At 46.6% G+C, this 15,287-nt stretch overlaps 1 protein-coding gene across 4 annotated transcripts in view; it reads right to left on the minus strand.

The window, feature by feature from the left end:
* SLC45A4 (solute carrier family 45 member 4) overlaps positions 1-15,287 on the minus strand; it is a 157,999-nt gene that overhangs the window by 91,150 nt on the left and 51,562 nt on the right. The window contains exon 1 of one of the 4 annotated variants that reach the window (XM_072999398.2): positions 13,095-13,339. The exons of 2 other annotated variants lie outside the window; for them this stretch is intronic. The gene's annotated coding sequence lies outside the window, so the exon portion shown is untranslated. Of the gene's footprint in view, positions 1-13,094; positions 13,340-15,287 lie in introns of those variants that run through there. One more of the 4 variants, XM_072999401.2, reaches the window with a different exon arrangement.

The following is a 15,287-nucleotide window of genomic DNA, read 5'->3' on the forward strand; positions in this document are numbered from 1 at the left end:
GGAATAGGGCATGCTGCAAAGGATCAGGGAATAAAGAATAGGGGCAGGAAAGTAGTCTGAGAGATTAAAGGCTGCGGGTTGAACCGCTGAAGCCTCTGTGCTGCAAGGTCAGAAGACCTGCAGTCGTAAGATTGAATCCACACCACGGAGTGAGCCCCCGTTGCTTGTCCCAGCTCCCGCCAACCTAGCGGTTCGAAAGCATGCAAAATGCAAAAATGCGAGTAAATAAATAGGTACCACTTTGGTGGGAAGGTAAAAGGTGTTCTGTGTCTAGTCACGCTGGCCACGTGACCACAGAGGATTGTCTGCTGACAAACGCTAGCTCTATGGGTTGGAAACGGAGATGAGCACTGCTGCCTAGAGTCGGACACGACTGGACAAATTATCAAGGGGAACCTTTACCTTTTACAGGAGAAAATGGAAGGAACTGCACATGAGAAGCAAGATCACTTCTGAGGAAAGCTGCAGCTGATTTTGGTTTGGAATAACCTACCAAATGATCTCTAGTAAGAACACAGAACATGCAAGTTGGTAAGCCTCCAGGTAAGCCATTAACACGTGCCAATTACAAAGCAAGCAGTGACTATGACATAACTATCCTACGATTCAAGTTGCAACTAAATACAGAAAATGAAACCCTGAGGCGGGCTGCCATGCACCCTTGGTTTCAAAAGAACTGGCAAAGCACCAGTGCCCCCCCAATCCCGCTGGCACACAGAGAAATAAATGCCAAGTTTGCATAAGCAGGAGCTGCTAGAGAGTGCTTGTAGATTTAGCTGCTGACACTTGTTGACTAGGAGGTTTAACCAGCAGAGAATGTGAACAGCACCAGAGAATACAAACTAAGATTAGCGTTTGTATAAATTATGGAATCGGTTAACTTGCCGGAATGAACAGCATAATATCTCTCTCTCTCTTCCTCTCCCTTGGCAGGGGCTGCAGAATTTATACTGCACTCTGACCAGTGCCAAGTATGCTGTTGAAAACTAAAATCGTAATTAGCATGGGTAGGGAACAAAATAAAGCTAATAATCGCTGTTTTTGCAAGCTTTCCCATTTGACATATTTGAGACCTATGTTACGGCAAATTCACAAGCTTTGCTTTCTAGACCAATAACAAAAAAGGTGAGTTTTCTCCTCTGGCTATAGGTGGGGAATTATATAACTGAAACTACAGACGATAAGCATACTGAGAAGATAGTTTACATATCAAGGATCAAATAATTGCTAGTACCAATCCAAGACAGTTGAGATGAGATATTTCTTTCTGCAAAGTCAGTTAATAAAAATAAGTTTAAAAAAACAACAACTATGGGCTTGTTTAATTCCAAAATGTCAATTTCACAGTATTACCTTTTCCAGTAGATTAGGTAAAGGTAAAGGTTCCCCTTGACAATTTTTGTCCAGTCGTGTTCAACTCTAGGGGGCGGTGCTCATCCCCGTTTCCAAGCCATAGAGCCAGCGTTTGTCCGAAGACAATCTTCTGTGGTCACATGGCCAGTGCGACTTAGACACGGAACGCTGTTACCTTCCCACCGAGATGGTCCCTATTTATCTACTTCCATTTGCATGCTTTCGAACCGCTAGGTTGGCGGGAGCTGGGACAAGTGACGGGAGCTCACTCCGTCGCGTGGATTCGATCTTACGACTGCTTGGTCTTCTGACCCTGCAGCACAGGCTTCTGCGGTTTAGCCCGCAGCGCCACCACATCCAGTAGATTAGAGATCTGTAAATGGGAAAATTCTTAGTATGCTCCAGTTGGGAACCAGACTCCTTAAGTATGGAAGTACGGTCTCATCGAAACTCTGTCGCCGGCATTTAATTTAGCATTTAAATCCCATGTAACCTGGCTTTTTCTTAAAGTATTATGGGCAAATTAGATGCTAATAGAACAAAAAATCAAGGAGAGATGGATTAAATTCCCTCTGTCACCTACTGAGACTCCAATAAAAATCAACATCCCTCCTATGGTAAAAAAAAAACTGCAGGTGTAATGCAGCATTTAAGTTCTGGCCCAGTCTGTTCCTTAGGGTTAGTTTGAAACCCCTCCCAGTCACTAGTGGGGTAAGCTATCATCATCAGTGTTAAAGAGTATGTCAGCTAGTTAACATAAGAATTAGCTCAGCTAATTGCCTAACATCCCAAAAGGTATTCACTGCTAAATTTTATCTACTTTCCAAACTGCAACAGGTCATTCTCAAATGAAAACAGCTACAGAATCTAAGGAGTCAGATTTGCGCCAATGACACCATAAAAACAGATCGCTGTCTTAACCATTCAATTCTCACTGTCCAAACATACTCTAGAGTGGTGAAGATACTGAGAGGGGTCTTGTCGTCACATTTTTCTAGCTGTGGCTGAAAACAACATCTTGGATTGTCACTTGATTTGCTGAAGAGCGCAGGGTGGAATTTCAAATATGCACAGACTTCAAGCATATGATGTGGGAAACAGTATATGCAAAGAGACAAGCGATCTATGGGGAATGAAATTAGGCCAGCGCCTGTCTAATCAGTCTTGCTTGCAAAATACATCTGACAGTTTTCAAAGATGACACACACACAATGGCCCTATGATTAGGTCATAACCACTAGATTAGGCAAACGTTCCTAGCTTGTAAACTGTTTTGTGCTATGGCGGAAAAATCTCTTTCTTTCCAATGGGCAGCAGCTGGCCTCTCTACACTGTGACCATGTCTGCTCAGAATGATGAATTACAGAGAGGAGCACAAAACACTAACCGGAGTTTGTGGCTAATGAAGATTAGCAATATTAGATCATGAGATCTCTCCTCTGTTTCCGTTTGAGACTGAGTTTAAAAGCCAAGCAAGGGGCCAATAAAAGCACAAAAAAGGCCACGTTATGCAGACAATCAAAGCCCATGGCCAAGCTTGGCAGCTTGTTGTTTGACAGCTGCCAAGCCCATGACATCTTATTGCAGGATAAACAAACATCTTTTTCAAGACCTTGGCAGTGGCTCCAGACCTTGGGGTGAACTTCAGTTCCTCAACCAGCCAAGTGGCTGGAATGCAGGGTGCTTGAAACTAAGAAGGATCATAACAAGCTTATGATAACCAGTGGAAGGAGACCAGTTGAACACCAGACTACTTTAGCTTGCAAAGCAGAGCAGCAATGAATACTTTTGTTATTTTCTGGAAACCACCCAGAGCAGTGGTGTGTCCACTAAATGGGTGGGGTAGAAGTTTCAACCAACCAATATATCTAAATGAGCTGCCAAGCATACAGAAGGCATAAACAGTGTCACCTTCCCAGCTAGGTTGGGATTTAACAACTTAAGCTTTTAACTAGTCATTTATAGAATTCCTAGTAAAGCTTAAGCTGAAGTACTCTCCATAAACAGACTGTTACGTACCCTATGCTGGTAATCGTATCTCCAATACTAAGAAAAAAGATTCTAATATATTAACGCTTGAGCCTATTGGAAACTCTTCACCTTCCTCCATCTGCACAACATGGTTTAAACTGTGCAAATTCCTTCTAGTTTCACACCATTTTCTACTCAGAAATGGAGCTTTCTTAAACAGTACTTCCCATATAGAACAACATGGAATTTTAAACATTTTCAATTCCTGCAAGTAGCTTATATAAGAGAGTTGTCAAGTATAAGTGTTCTCCAAATTAGAAAAATTACTCTCTGGAATAAACCAATTAAACTTGCACAAAGCAGTAACTCTGAGCAATTTTGCTGAAGTTCAGTCATAAAAGTAAGCTTGTACACAAAGTACCCAGATTCAAAGGAAGATTTCATTATGAGCAAGCCACATGTCCAGCAAAGCCCAAGAAAAACACTTACAGAAACACAGGATTACTTGCTCCTGCTGCCCCTTTCGCATGAATAAGTAGCTTGAATCGTGAAGCACGCAGAACAGCAGTCTATATAAGCAATATCTACGCCTGACTTCAGGCTTCTTCACTGTGTAAACACCAGCTGAGAAAACATTAGGCAACCTTTCCATGTTTTTGGAAGAGCAGAGTTTTACAGTTGGGACAGTCTCTTTCAACTTTACTGAGGTTCTACTACTGCTTATTAAATTACTCCCCAATCAAGCCTGCTCTCTCCGAACAAGCAATTTTTGCAGGTGGAAGGGGCCCTTTTTGTTTCCATGGCCTAACCATCAGCCTTGATCTTCTCTATTCAGTGATGCATGGGCAAATCAAACTTGTAAACAGAGAGCGGCGTAGTAGTGGCTGCCCAGCCGTGCAGGTCCAATTACTGATCTACGCTGAGCCAGTGAGCTGCAGGATGGCACCTGGCCAGTTACATCCAGCCTAAACTACCTGGCAAGGTTGTTAGCAAGATGCAAACATAATAAGTATTTGGGTTGGGTCCACAGCTCAGCGGTGGTACACTCGGTTCTGACTGCAGAAGGTTAAGAGGTTAAGAAGGTCCAGGCACCGGTTTTCCCTGAGAAATAATCTGCAGCAGCAGGTCAGGAAAAGTCCCCGGCCCAAAAGTGGATGAAAGCATTGCTAGTCCATTAATATGAGGGAGAGAAAGAGAGAGACTAATGAGTGGACAGCATTATATTTGGTCTGCAGTTTCAGCAGAGAGAGAAAACAAACTCAAGATGAAGTGGCAGAAGAACAGTCTCCCTGTGTTGTAGGTCGTATTCTATGCAAGAAACCCTCCTTGCAAACAAAGAGCTAATACAGAAGAGCAGGCAGAGGCAGGAACACTTCCCTACCCGGCTCTGTTTATTTACCTACCTCTCATGACAGTAGTGTTTAAAAATGGCATCCTCCCCTTACTCCCCAATGGCAACCAGAAGCTGTGCGGCCACCACAGGCTTCTCCCTCTGATTTTCTGCATCTGCAGCTTGACAGGTTCAGCATCAGTATTCACCAAATAGGAGTATCAGCTTTTCTGAGACTCCCTCAGATTCTCCTGGAAGAAAATGCCCTTTAAAGACACCCCAGAAAAATGATTAATGCCCACTCGAGTAAAACTGCACTTCTGAAAGGCTGAGCAGAATGCTTTTTGCCAAGACAACAGCTGCCACTTGCTACCTTGGTTAAGTGGTCCCGTTTTAGGGTCAGCATTTTTCATCTTCTTGGCAGCCTCCCCAGTAAAAGCAGCAGGCCCCAATAATAACCTCAAGATACTTCCCTCTTTGCTGTGAAGTACACAACTGTTCACAGATCATCAACAGAACCATTTCCCTTTTAAATCATGTTTTTAAGGAAGACTGGTTCCAAAGCCTTTGTCACTAATGGGCAAGCCATTTAAAAACACAGGCCCTGAACTGCACTATCATCCTCTCAGCTGGAAACCTTGGATTGAAGGCATTCAATGTTACATCTGTTCCAAAGATGACTAACTGTACCTTAATTCCTGCAGCAGAATATTAGGTACTGAGAAGAGCTACACATAAACACAGGGAGCAGAGGGTGCAGAGCTAGCGCTATAGCTTAAAGATACAGTACAGTATACGCCTCCTGGTTATCAAGACTGTTTTGAGCTACACTCGCCCGTCTGCTGCAAAGCCAAGGAACTATCCACCCACTTGCATCAAGAGGAGATGGGTGGCAGATACTGTATTTGAAACACAAGTTAGCAGCACTCCTTAAGCCAAGCAATGCAATGTAATGCAATAATATTTTATAAGTAGTGAAAGACTAAAGACCAGAAGAGCAAGCATTGCAACTGATTTAAGGATGCACGTTTGCAAAAATTAAAAAATGCCAAAGAACACTGCCAGATCTTTACTGATAATTCCCAATTACGCATTCACTGACTTTTGTGGGAGAGAACCTCCAATTTGTGCCTCAGTCCACAAATGTTCAGCTTTTTTCAGCTTCTCTTCTCTCATAAACTAGCTAGCTAATCAGTTTCATTACCCACATGCTTCAACAGGGCCTCCTAGTTCCTCCTCTCACTGTAACAACAGTTAACCAAAAAATAATACCGTTTCCCCGAAAATAAGACCTAACCTGAAAATAAGCCCTAGTATGATTTTTAGGATGCTTGTAATATAAGCCCAACCCCCAAAATAAGCCCTAGTTAAGTGAAAGCCCGCCTTCAACCCTTGTGCAGCAACCAGAAGAAGATGACATGACTGTCTTTGAATAAATGTAGATTGTTGTACATGCAAAAAATAAAACATTCCCTGAAAATAAGCCCTAATGCCTTTTTGGAGCAAAAATTAATGTAAGACCCTGTCTTTTTGGGGGGGGGGGAACACGGTCAGTCAAGGAAAGGGTGGAAAAACTATGCTAGAATAGTTTTTCAGACTTCTTTCACTGTGGAGAGTTTTATCAAGAAAACCCACTGCATTTTTTCAGACAGTCTCAAAATCAGGAGTGAAATACCAAAAAGAATTTTCTTTTTTAATAAAAGCACTTCAGCCATATAATAGCCAATTATGCCTGTGACCAGGAGAATTTTTCACTTCAATTATTGTTTTAGGAGGAGGGTCTCCATTCTGACCAAAATCTAGGAAACGGCTGTTCCCCAAAGTAAAAAACATAGTACTGTACTGCATTCAAGAACATATAGGACAAAAGTCTCTTGAATGTGCAGGTCAGCAAAAACTCTGTTTCTCTGTGTAACTCCAAGTTTATGTTTTCTGCTCTTGCATATTTATATCTGCAAGTTTATGTTTTCTGCTCTTGCATATTTATAATACACAGGACAAAGGATTTCATCTTGCAGTGGCGAAACCACAGATATGCAAACCCAAGCACTTCAGTTGATCATCACAAAGCGTTGACTATTTTTATTACAAGCGTACTGTGACAAAATAAGACTGATTGCCTGTTATATTGCTGATGTCTTCTTCAAGGCGTTACTTCTCAGAAACCCTCTGGAAGTTTGCAGGGGCATCTTCCAAATAAACACTGAACTAAATCATACCCCATTTCTCCCCCCCAATCCCATTCCAAATGAGACAATTATGGGCTGAAAACAACAGAATAGAATTTACCAGAGGTATGTGCAAAGTTCTACACATAAGGGGAAAAAACCGCAAATGCACAGTTACAAGATGGTGGACACTTGGCTCAGTAATAGTATGAGTAAGAAGGATCTTAGATTTGTTCTAGATCAAAAGCTGACTATAAGCCAACAGTGCAATGTAGCTGCAAAAAAGGCAAATGCTATTTTAGGATGCATGACCGGAAGTATAGGCTTCAAGTCCCATGAAGTACTAGTTCCCATCAATTCGGCACTACTCTAGGTTCATCTACAGTACTGTGTCCAGTTCTGGACACCGTATTTTAAGGATGCCAACTTACTGGAGCAAGTTCAGAGGAGAGCAATAAGGATGATCAGGGGACTGGAAACGAAACCCTATGTCGAAAGATTGAAAGAATGGGTCATGTTTAGCTTTGAGAAAAGAAGACTGTTGGAAGACAGGATAGCACTTTTCAAATACAGTGGTGCCTCGCTTAGCGAGTGCACCGTATAGCGATATTTCCGTATAGCGATCCCTTTTTCGGGATCGCTATACGGAAACATACCCGATCTTCGCAATGGGGAAAACCCGCATTGCGAAGATCGGGTATTGCGGCGGCCATTTTGGAGCTGTTCGGCGGCTCCAAAATGGCCGCCGGAAGCCCGGAAATGGCTGCCAGCAGCCGTTTTCACGCCCTGCCCTCGCTTAGCGAGGGCACGAAAATGGCTGCCGGCAAGGGGAATCCTCGCTGAACGGGTAGCGACAATTCCGTATAGCGAGGGTTAATCCGGAACGGATTAACCTCGCTATGCGGGGCACCACTGTACTTGAAATGTAGCCATACAGAGAAGGGACAGGATTTGTTCTCCATCATCCCAGAGTGCAGGACACATAATAATGCCAGATTTCAAGAATATCAGGAAAAACATTTATTTATTGATTTATTTGATTTATATCCCGCCCATCTGGTCTGGTCGACCACTCTGGGCGGCTTCCAATAAGGTGTATACGATGAAACATAAGGATTTTACAAACAGTCCATAACACATACAATAATAAAACAAATAATAAATGAAAGAAAAAATAAAGAAAGAATTAAAAATATTGACAGGAGGGAAGGCCTGAACATACAACCATGTTTTTAGTTGACTCTTAAAAGTGCCCAGCGTAGGGGCCGCACGAATCACCGGAGGAAGGTTATTCCAGAGGCGAGGAGCCACCGCTGAGAAGGCCCGGTTTTGTGTCCTTTCCTTCCAGGCCTCCCTCGGCGTTAGGCTCCTCAGCCTCACCTCCTGGCTCGTACGGGTGATCAGAGTACATCTAGGTGGGAGCAGGCGTTCCGCCAAGTATTGGGGTCCTAAACCGTTTAGGGCCTTATATGTAAGCGTTAACACATCTTAAAAGAGCAGTACAACAATGGAGCCAATTACCTTGGCAGGTGGTGAGGGCTCCAGCGTCAGAGGCATTCAAGAGAAAATTGCACAACCATCTCTCAGATCTACTTTGATTTGTATTCCTGCATCGAGTAGGGGCTGGACTTGATGGCCTTATGGGTCCCTTCCAAACCCCATTACTCTGTGATTCTAAGATAATTAAGGAGGGGCCCTGTATACACAATCTTGTGTTTAAAGGAGGAAATGCACAATACTAATGCAACTATAAACTAATAATAAACGTTTTTTTAAACAGGTAGAACGTATACAGAGGAACAGACTTCACTTAATTTAAAGCTACATATCAATAAAATGCACAGAAGCCAATAGATTTTCCTAGAAGATACTTATCCACACACACACACACTCAGACTCTGGTCTTGTTTTGCTATTCCCTCCCCGTTTGTCCACAATGGCAGGAGTGGCAGAAGGCAAGCCGTGTTCTGGTGGTAGAACTCTGGGTGCTCTTCAAGACATTGCCAAAACTGCTGCATCCCAAACATTTAACACCACCAACAAGGTGGTGGTGTTAAAGGTGCCAAATTAAGTGGTTGAAATGATAAAAAGCTCAGTGGGATAGCTGGAGTGGATTTGTGTGTAAAAAGGAAAAGAAAAAGCCTTGTTGTGAAACCCAGAATAAGTTCTTGTTCTGAGTCAACGTGCTCAAGGACCTCACCTCTTCTATGCTACTCGGTGCATGCAGGAGTTATTCTGCCTTTTGGACTTGAAAACCACATTTTTTATTCCTGCATTTCATCTATTGAAATGCAGCAATAAAAACTGAGTCACCACTTCCCACAGTCTTTTTTACTGGACAGAGAAGCATCCCAGAGAACAGGACAGCCTTGCAACAAAAAGATTGATAGGGTAATAGCCAAATTAAATGCTCAGCTGCCAAACCTTGCCAAAATGACAGTTTATCCCACCACTGGCATTACCTTACACTCCACTCCAGCTGGTAGTTCTGACTTATGGCAACCCCTTTCCGGGTTTTCCAGGTAGAGTGTTCTCAGAAGTGGTTTGCCACTCCCTTTTTCTGTGGGTGCCCTGGGACTGTGCAGCTTGCCCAAGGCCACGCAGGCTGGCTCTACTCATAGAAGGCACAGTGGGGAATCTACAGTAACTCCCAACCTAAACCACTGAGCTATCCAGCCAACTTCACCTGCTATATAAGTTATGCAATACTGCATATGGCCAGGTCCTCACTTGCTCTGCCCAGCTGCTCCAGATCTCTGCTTTTCTGTCTGCCTCCGAGACTTCCCTTTTGTCCTGAGTCCCTGCCAGATCCTCCTTGTGACTGTCTCTCCCCCTTTTCCTATCCCCCCCAACAAGTGTGTCCGGACAGTTGCCTACTCAAGAACTTTGAAGGGAAAAGCCCCTCATTCCTGGCACTTGCTCTTGTCTTCCCTTTTCTACTGTTTGGATAACTAGCTTCAGAAACAGACACCCCCCCCGTCACTTGCAAAGAGAACAACAGAGCTGTCGAAAGGACTGTCGAAAGGAAGACTGTTCTTGTGGACTTTTGCACCAGAAAGCAACTGACTTTTCTGGTAGCCCTCAGCCATCCACCTCAAACAAGCCCAATCCTCTCTCATGCCCCACATCTCCTTTATTTGCTCCTCTCCTCTAAATATCCGTAAACGTCCACACCATGCATGGGCCATCAGTCTCCAAAATCCACATTGACTAGAGAGAATCAATCTCCTCCTCTTTCAGGATGTCCCCTTACAGCTCCTTCCACACCTGATCCTTGCCGGTACAACCCTCCTTGGAGATTAGAGGGTCTCTTCCCTTGCACAGATGCTGGGGTCTCCTACACAAGGGGTCTAACCCTGTACTCCTCCCACACTTGATTTTTCCTCTCAACAACAGAGACTCTTGACAGCTAACCCTCTTTTTTATTCTGCAACTGCTTCTTATCTAACAACCAGACAACCCTGCCCCTCCTCTTGTGCCCCTTCCCACTCTGTCTTCTAAAGCAGCACTCTCAAATTACTCCCAGCGGCCCTCAATCCCACCTTGGCTACTCTTTCCCCTCAAAGGGCAGCCTCAATCCTCTCCTCTTTTCATACCCTGTTTGCTGAGAATCCTCTGTTGCATCTATTCTTCTTATGCCTTTGTATATCTTTTTTTAAACCTTCTTTCACTGCTTTACTACCTTGGCATGAATTCCTTTCCACCGCTCTCCTTGGCATCTGCCATCAGAAAGATACATCACCAAAGCTGCCTCATTCACGCCTGCCGCCTGCTACGCTGAAGCCCTGGATGAATTCCACTCTTGCCGGCCCAAACCCATTGCTCTCCCTCTTTCCTTTTGCACTTCAGCTCCTTCACACCCATCCCTCAAAGACAACCCTCTTTTTTGCAATACTGACTTGATCAGGGCTAGCTACCGTCCTCGTCTGGTATTCACTTTGGCCTTTTCCCTTTCTATGCTTGAAATGCTTGCCCCCCCCCCCGCCAATACAGAACGTTCCCTTGTCTTTCTCTCCTTGCTCTCCTTTGCTGCCTCTGCCTCCCAAAGCACACACTCCTGAGTCTTCTCTGATGTTTCCATGAAAACAAGCTCCCAAAGTCAACCCTTCTCCTGAGGACCACTCCCAAGTGGGCTATGCATCCCCCCTTTTCTCTAGCTATTAAATCATCCATCAAGCCCCTCTCCGAAGAAGGTGCCGCTTCTCTCCTCCTGCCTTGGCCCTTTCCTCCTTACCTGCACCCTCAGAGTTACCACTTCCAAGAGTGTTATATTCCCAGACTTCCTATATACACCCTCATTTCACATCTTAAGGACCTCATTATCATCACATCAACGCACATCTTTCTCTAGAACACTCCCTCCCTTTGGCATCTTGCTGCCAAGCTCTTTCCCCTTCTGACCCTTCCTCACACTCCTTATTCCACCACTCCGTTCCTTACAGCTTATGCGGCGCTGCTCTAAAATCTCATTTTCACCACCTGGAGGGAAGCACCAAAGCTACTGGTTAGATGTTTGTTTTTCCCTTGTACCACAGAGCAGCAAGCCAACAGCTTAGCTGGCTTTCTGAAAAACAGGACTGGTGATATATTCATCATGATGACTATGCCAGCCATGTTAACAGACCAAGACATTAAAAATGGAACCTCTCTGTAAAGAGACAATCCATCTCTGGAAAACAGATAAGAGGACACAGAAAGGCTCTCTCCACTGCAAGCAACTCCATTTGGAGACTTGCATTCAAGGGGGAGAAACACACCCTCACGGCTGGTATTTCACTGCTCTGAATGCCCATACTGTGCCAAGAATGCTAAATGCAAGTAAACACTAGTTGCTGTTAACCAGGATAAATCAGTGCAATACCCATTTTTGAGGAGAAGCATATCTCTGAATCCCAGATACAGTATCTGGATAATACTCTCAGCATCAGAAGAAAACCATTGCCTACATGTTCTAACTGGAGGCTTCCTAAAAGCCCCCCAGAAACCAAACACTGGGGCAGGTGGACCACTGGTCTTTCTTATATTGCAGAACTAGTGTGACATTGCCACTGATGGTAGTGGTATCCGGGCTCGTAGAGTCAGCCCCCTCGGACTTTCTGAGCAGCAGGGACTATGGCACCATCCCTCACCCCAACCTCCAATCTACCTTGTTTCCCAAGAATAGCTTATCACTGCTAGCTATCTCTGCTGTAATATAAAGTATCTGAAAGGAGTCTGGGTTCCAGTGGACAATTAAGAGCAGATTAGGCATCCTTCCGTCTGGGGAGACTATGGTATGGAAGACTTGGAACAGTGTCTAGTGTGGCTGAGGAGGCCAATTCGAGAGTGACCATCCCTTCCACACTGAAGACAAATACAATCTGTCCCCTGTCCAGCTCCCTGGTTTTGCAATTAAGAGCAATTGCCTTTATAAAAGACCTGCTCCTCATCTGTTGCTATCCAGCAGTCTGCATTTTTTTCTGCTCTCCTTGGAGAAGCCAGCTAGCTACAGGAGCTATCACAGTGACAACCCACACTTCAAGATTTACCTCTAAACTGCACCTAATGGGACTCAGGAGGCCTGGGTTTAAACCCTCCTTTCGTGAGGAGACTCGTAGGGGGGACCCACACTCTCCTCCTGACCCAGCCCTGGATCGGAGCATTAAAAAGCTACGTGAAATCTGCTGCTTTCAGGTCAGCAGCAGAAAACAAGTGTAATAAACTGATCCATCGGGAACATAAGCTTTAAAAAAAAAACACCCATTAGGCAAAGTAAACCCAGAGGAAGCGGGTCTCCTAACATCCGTGTCTGAAAGCTGGCAGTCCACCTGAGGAACATGAGCCTCCCCCCTCCCCCGCCAGGACCGAGCCTCTTTCGAATGAAGACCCATCACGGCCTCGGGGCCGTTGGGCAGAACCTGAGGGGGGAGGAAAAAGCTCTCCACCACTTCCGAAGGCAACCCCCCCCGTCGAGCTGCCAGAGGCAGCCGCAGTCTACCTCTGAGGGACCTGGCGAGCCTCAGAGAGGCCCAGAAGGAGGCGGGATGGGCTGTGTTTGTGAGGGGCTTCCCCAAAGGGCCGAGGAACGAGAGAAAAAAAATAAAATAAAAACCACGACCCCTTGGACACGGCCGTCTCCCAGCCAAGGGGGGATTCAGACGTGCAGATGCGTGTCGAAGGACGGGAGCGGCCCGAAGGAGGGAGGGTGTCGTGTGAAGCCCACCAGCCCAACCCGACCCTTTTCTTTCTTTCTTTCTCCCTCCCTCCCTCCTTCCCTCGCCTCAGCCGCTAACCTGCTCCTCCTCACGGACCGCGCTGCTCCCGCCGGGGCCCGGCTGCTCACCCCCCCTCGCCAGCGCCGCTCGGGACGGGTCCGGGTCAAGGTAACGGGCTGGGCAGTCGGGCGGTCAGTCAGTCGGTCGAGCGGCCGGTGCGGTCACCTCAGGCGCGGACGGGGGAGGGGGGGAAAAAAAGGAGCGCTCCGGACTCCTCCGGCCAGGCGGCGGCTGAAGCAGCGACGGACTCTCCTCTCACCCGAGCCGAGAAGCAGCGGGCGGGCGCTTTTATAGCCTCGGCTCCTCGGAAACCGTCTCCGCGCAACGCTTCCGCTTCCGCCCCTCCCTCGCGCCCGCCCGCCTCATGAATATGCAAATATCACCGGGTGGGGGGGGGAGAAGAAGAAGGAAGAAGGAGGAGGAGCGAAGGCGACCAAACAACCCAAGGTGGGAGGAGGAGGAGGAGCGGGAGGGGGGGAAAAGACAGGTTCGGAGGGAGGGCACGCTCAGCCAATGAGCGGCAGGGCAGGGCGGCCCTAGCCCCGCCTCTCCTGCAGAGAGGGGGGGGGGAGGCAGAAGGCAAGCGCTGATTGGCTGCGCAGGGCTAAAGGTAGGGAGAACCTGCCAAGGCTCGTGGTGACGTCTTTGGGGAAGGGGAGGGGAGGAGGGGAGGAGGAGAGGAAGGGAGGGAGCGAGGGAGGGAGGGGGGGAAAGGTTGCATCAGCTGCATCACAGGTGGGGTCGCCCAGGTAAAGTCTGGCCCGCCCACCACCCAGCCCACAGCGAGCCATCCCAACGGGCAGGGCAGGGCGTTGCATTCGGACTACAAATCCCAGGATGCTGGCTGGGAGCGGGGGATTCTGGGAGTTGTAGTCCCCCCCAAAAAAAGGGAGGCACGGGGTGGCAAGTTGAGGACCGGAATGCCATGAGCGGGGATGGGGGGGGGAAGAGAACCATTGTGGTCCTTGCGCGCCTGAGGGGGGGGGAAGGAAGAGAGGCAAAAGCCGCCTTTTTCTAGTCCAGAGAAGCAGCCCGCCCTGCCTTAAACCCCCCGCCCCCCAATGGGAGACTTAAGGGTTAGGGATAGAAAACCCCTAGAAAGCCTTTTTCTAGGGTCCGCTCCACCCATCACCCCTTTTCAATGCCGTCCAGACTGGTCAGGATGACTGCATCTGGTGAGTTCCACAAGTGAACTAACAATCCACCCAGTTCAAGAGTGGGTTTTTTTTTTACCAGTTCTATGCCCCCTGCCCGTTGCCAGTGAGTTTCCCGGGTCTTACTGTCTCCATTACACCACACCAGGTGCTTGTATCCCTCATAGTTCTTTAGAAATTTCATTTTTCCCCCCCTTCACCTTGTGGAGGCGAGACTGGGGGTGGTGGTGTTCCTGCTGTTTTCTATTATTACAGGAAAGACCTTTTCCTCCCTAGCCAATTTCTCAACACCAGCGGTTCCCAATCTTGGGTCCCCAGATGTTCTTGGACTGTAACTCCCAGAAGCCTTCACCACCAGCTACGCCATGCATTAAAAACAGACACACTGGCAGTACAGCCTTCCTCATTGGCCTTTTTCTCCTCAGTTAAAAAGCCTCAAAGTTTCCATTAAATAAACAAACAAACAAACAAACAAACCTGTGTAGCAATTTGCTTTCTTTTCCATTTTCTGCCTCATTTACAGAACATGAGGGGTGCGAAGACGGCACTATTGATAACCCCCCACCTTGCTTTTCCACAGCTTCACCCGCCTCTCTCTCTCTCTCTCTCTCTCTTTTTAAATGAAGAAACCAAATCCACAGACAGAGGAATAGCAGGGGAGGTGAACAGCACCCGTCTACTTGGAAGCATTTGAATGCTGCATTAGTTTGCATTTATTGGCCATCATTGCATTGCTGATTTACACTTTTATTGTGGCACATTGCTGCTCATAAACAAGGTGCTGGTTGCCTTCCTGAACATGCACCCTTAGGCATAAAACTGGGAGTGCACCCAGCACCTCATTAACAAGTGCCAATATTTAGGGAGCAATCAAGATATAGCTCAGATTTTGAATTGTTTGTGGTACAGTCCAGTGTGGATACTTTTCCAGTGATCAGACAACATACAGAAGATTGTGAACCAGTCTGAACCTACTCTGTGCCCAAGACAGACCGTTCGGGTCCAATTGCCATGCTGTCCTTTTTTGGAGCTGGTTCCTGGAAGGGCAGCTTTCAGG

The sequence above is a fragment of the Pogona vitticeps genome, chromosome 4 (genome assembly GCF_051106095.1).
Source record: "Pogona vitticeps strain Pit_001003342236 chromosome 4, PviZW2.1, whole genome shotgun sequence".
NCBI lineage: Eukaryota > Metazoa > Chordata > Lepidosauria > Squamata > Agamidae > Pogona > Pogona vitticeps.